General features: G+C 35.6%; 1 non-coding gene and 1 pseudogene across 1 annotated transcript; one reads left to right on the top strand and one right to left on the bottom strand.

Moving 5' to 3' along the window:
* The first annotated feature begins 1,508 nt into the window (after positions 1-1,508).
* On the top strand, positions 1,509-2,767 carry LOC147937983 (uncharacterized; annotated as a pseudogene).
* TRNAS-GGA (transfer RNA serine (anticodon GGA)) lies at positions 1,605-1,691 on the bottom strand. The gene has a single exon. It is a non-coding gene; the product is annotated as a tRNA-Ser (tRNA).
* Positions 2,768-5,021: the final 2,254 nt, after the last annotated feature.

Here is a 5,021-nt window from a genome sequence, read left to right as displayed (position 1 = left end):
GACGGCTCGGGACTTTGGCGAGTGTCGATCGATGCCATGTGGAGGTGTCGGTCGACACAAACTAGGGTTTTCGGGAGTGTCGGGCAGGGTGTCGGTCCACACCAGTTTGGTGTCGGTCGACACCAGATAGTCAGTGTCGATCGACACCATCTGGTGTCGGTCGACACCCCTTGTTCAGTTACGATGGATGTTGCATGCTATGTATATTGCCTGGTTTGTTTTATTGATTGTTGTTTGTGGCATGTAGAGATCTTATTGCTTGTGTGTATAGCCCAGTAGATGGGAGGATTGCCTCACTGAGTGTTTATCAAATACTCATGCATCTCAATTTGTGTTTGTGGTGCAGGTAAAGGCAAAGTGTGATCGTGGAATCAAAGGCAATGAAGAGGAGGATGTTCTAGGGACTTGATTGAATGGTTATCTGGCATTGTTAGGTTGCTAGAATTGAGTCTTAGAGCATTGTTAGGATTGCTGGTTGTTTGATTTATGCTGTTTGGGATTAATGCTGGATATTACTTATTTGGTTATTAGATTTTGTTCTGTTGGATATTTATTGGTATGTGGTTCCGCTGTTGGATTGTGAATGTGGTTAGGTGGCTAGTGGGTATGGGACCACTAGTTGTAGTTATTTAATTATATTATTATTTATTATTTAAATATTATCAAAAAAAAAAGGGTCGGTCGTTTCACTTTATGTCACGTTACCGAGGGCCTCGTTTTAAAAAAATACGACATCTGGGGGCTTTACCGGGACTAACTAGTAAAAGGCCTAAGGCAGGAAGCGATCTTAGAAACCAATCACGCCCCGTAAAAAAATCTCAATATCGTATTCGTTTAGAAGAAAAACAAATATTGCGTTTTCATTATGGTCTTACAGAACGCCAATTACTTAAATATGTGCGTATCGCCGGAAAAGCCAAGGGGTCAACAGGTCAAGTTTTACTACAATTACTTGAAATGCGTTTGGATAACATCCTTTTCGATTGGGTATGGCTTTGACTATTCCTCAAGCGCGCCAATTAGTTAACCATGGACATATTTTAGTTAATGGCCGTATAGTTGATATACCAAGTTATCGCTGCAAACCCCGAGATATTATTACAGTGAAGGATGAACAAAACTCTAGAACTTTGGTTCAAAATCTTCTTGATTCATCTGCCCCTGAGGAATTGCCAAACCATCTGACTCTTCACACTTTCCAATATGAAGGGTTAGTCAATCAAATAATAGATAGGAAATGCGTCGGTTTGAAAATAAATGAATTGCTTGTCGTAGAATATTACTCTCGACAGACTTAATAAACCTAACTTAAGTAAAAAAAAATTACTAAAAACAAGAGTTCGGACAACTCCCCTTTGCCGTTAAAAATATAAGGCACAAGGTAAGGGATTTTGTCGAGGAATCTTTTTCCTATTCATGTATCATATATTGGTAGGGGGATTTGGATCCCTTGTTTGCTCTTCCCATCATTTTCCATATGAAAGAAATTAAGAGTAGAGAATCTATTTCAAAATCAAAACAAGGTAGATTTTATATCTATTCTTTTTTATTGGATTTGATACATTGTGGTCAATCACGTAAGATTGGTAAATTAGTTGAAAGTAAGGAAAGAGAGGGATTCGAACCCTCGGTAAACAAAAGTCTACATAACAGTTCCAATGTTACGCCTTCAACCACTCGGCCATCTCTCCGACATCAGGATTATTACTGAGTATCTGGGTGAATAGCGAGTTATTCATCGTTTTTTAGATTATGGTTAATAGATACCTCGGAAAAATTGGAAGTAGATAGAAGGTGTTTTTTTATGAGTCCGCTTTTATGTTAGTTCGTACTATACAATTCCTTTGTTTGTGAGAAAATTTTCTCACAAAAGAAAAGGTAAAGGAAATAAAAAGAGTTAGAGAATGGATTACTACCTATGCCAAGATCGCGTATAAATGGAAATTTTATTGATAAAACCTTTACAATTGTAGCCGATATCTTATTACGAGTCATTCCGACAACTTCTGGAGAAAAAGAGGCTTTTACTTATTACAGAGATGGTGCGATTTGATTATCATTATTATTCTTTTTTTTCTCGCTGATTTGGATTGGAATAGAAAGAAAAACAAGTATTGAAAAAAAATCTACGCTTTTGAAGGTGAAGTTTATAATATAAAAAACAATCCCTTCTGTCATGTATCCACGATTAATGCAGCCTTAGATGCTTCAATTGTGAAAGTATTGAGCAAAAGGTTTTTACCTATGGTTCCCGTATTACAGATCAATCCTACTACACTAATACAATATACGAATAGGAGGCATAGGGGAAGAAGCACTACGCCGAGAAATCAACAACACAAAAACTTTCTTCAAAATGATTCCCTTTCTTCTTCTTCTTTGGGATTGGGACTAATTAAATTAAAATGGTTGGAACAATAAACATCCATCTCGTTCGTACTTTGTATACCCGTATAACCATTGAAGACTGTTGAAGTGACTCATTCCTGGAAATTTAGGGGCGTTGAGAACAAAGAAATTTTGAGAGTTTCCTTTTTTATTTTTATCTAGCATGAACCCACTTGGTAGTAAGAAAAGATCTTTTGCAAGAAGGTTGGCTAGGGATTTCTTGTAAAAACATTAGCCCCGCTTAGTTCATAATGACATCACATTTTTACATATATTATTTTCATTATGCACCTAAAGGAGGAGCCGTATGAGATGAAAATCTCACATACGGTTCTGAAACGGAGAATTCGTTAAAGCGAATGACGACCGTAACGGATGTCGGCTCAATCTGAAGGAAATTATGCGGAAGCATTACAGAATTATTACGAAGCTATGCGACAAGAAATTGACCCCTATGATCGAAGTTATATACTCTATAATATAGGCCTTATCCACACAAGTAATGGGGAACATATCAAAGCTTTAGAATATTATTTTCGGGCATTAGAACGAAACCCCTTTTTACGACAAGCTTTTAATAATATGGCTGTGATCTGTCATTACGTGCGACTATCTCCACTATAGAAAAAAAGAACGACTAGTCAATGAAATACTAGAAACACAAAAAAGGGCTTTCTACATAAGCGCGTCGTCCAAAACGATTTTTTATCAGCTGTAGCAAATAAATAAACTTCATTGATCGAAATATGAAGTGAAGACTAGATATGCCTAAATACTTTCTTCTATGGATAAAAAAAGATTTAATTGATAGAGGAAGCACCGTAAAGATCAATTGGAAAGGTTAAGGTTACGATACAACAAGAGCTGTTTATTTATATCATAATATGATATAAATCTTAGGAATCTACTTATGTAATAGAGTGGATCCCCTAAGGTATTGAGCAGCGGTGTAGCATCAGATCCTAAAGACAGTAAGTCTTTTTCTTTTTTATGAAGTATGAAAAAGTCTTTTTCAAAGATTCTATATAAATTTTTATATGAAAGCGGGATAGTTACCTTTCAGAAAATTCTAATATCTAATAACAGTGGACATGTCTTTTTTTCTGAAGGTAGGAGAAAAGATAAAACTTATTATATTAATTAATATATTAATTAAATAATTAATATATTAATTAAATCAAAATGAAAGTTTGAAACTCATGTAATTACTCTCTTTTGTTTAATCCAAGTAAAACAAAATATCTATAAGAAATCTCATTCAATTAGACATTCAATTAGATATAAAGTTCAAAGTAGGTTAAAGTTAAAAAACTGGTACACCAAAACAAAAGAGTTGGTTGTCGAGCCGTATGAGGTAGGAAACTCTCAAGTACGGTTCTCAGGGAGGGAATTGACCCGCCTATTCCGACCGTGGAGAACAGGCCATTCAACAAGGAGATTCTGAAATGGCGGAGGCTTGGTTCGCTCAAGCTGCTGAGTATTGGAAACAGGCTATAACGCTTACTCCTGGTAATTATATTGAAGCACATAATTGGTTGACGATCACGAGGCGCTTCAAATAAGAACTTTCCCTTTGTTTCTTATTTTTTGTCTATATATTTATTTTTATAATTAATCGTTTTTTAGTTTCTTGGCCCTCTCGGTCAAATAAAACGGATCCTTTTTTCTATCCGAAGAACCAATCAAAGAAAAAATTTTCATTATATCCTTTTCTCAAATCGTTCTATTTCATCTGGTAGTCTCTAGGGGTAAGTAGTACATGAATATGAGAATATCTATATATCTAGTTTTTTCTATTTTTTCTTTTCGACTATTAAAACCAATAAAAGATATTTGAAAATTACTAAATATCAATACTAGACTGTTTCTTAGTAATGACTAATAAGCGTTTATTGAAATAGGATAATATTCTCTATAAAAAAAATAGGCTACATTTCAGAACTTAATAATTGAAATAAATATGAATACACTTGATTAGGTTATAAAAAAAGCTCTTTGGGTACCAATGTAAAGGCCCGAAAACTTTTTTTAATTATAAAAAGGGTCCGTTGAGCACCCTATGGATATGTCATAATAGATCCGAACACTTGCCCCAGATCGACTTCCAGATCATAATTGCTCTAGTGAATAACTAAAGAAAATAGATGAATAGATGGCAGATAAAAGAGAAAGAAAAAAAATTCTAAATATCTATCATCGGTTCACTAATTACTTGAGTGACTGTTGGCGGGTTTCTTTGTATGTGTTGTCCGGAAAGAGGAGGACTCAATGATTATTCGTTCGCCGGAACCAGAAGTCAAAATTTTGGTAGATAGGGATCCCATAAAAACTTCTTTTGAGGAATGGGCTAAACCCGATCATTTCTCAAGAACAATAGCTAAGGGACCTGATACTACCACTTGGATCTGGAACCTACATGCTGATGCTCACGATTTTGATAGTCATACCAGTGATTTGGAGGAAATCTCTCGAAAAGTATTTAGTGCCCATTTCGGCCAACTCTCTATCATCTTTCTTTGGCTGAGTGGCATGTATTTACATGGTGCTCGTTTTTCCAATTATGAAGCATGGCTGAGTGATCCTACTCACATTGGACCTAGTGCTCAGGTGGTTTGGCCAATAGTGGGTCAAGA

This window comes from Camelina sativa, chromosome 9 (genome assembly GCF_030686135.1).
Source record: "Camelina sativa cultivar CO46 ecotype springtype chromosome 9, ASM3068613v1".
In the NCBI taxonomy this organism is placed as follows: domain Eukaryota; kingdom Viridiplantae; phylum Streptophyta; class Magnoliopsida; order Brassicales; family Brassicaceae; genus Camelina; species Camelina sativa.
Note: the sequence above shows the minus strand (reverse complement) of the source record. Positions and strands in the feature narration are given on the sequence as shown.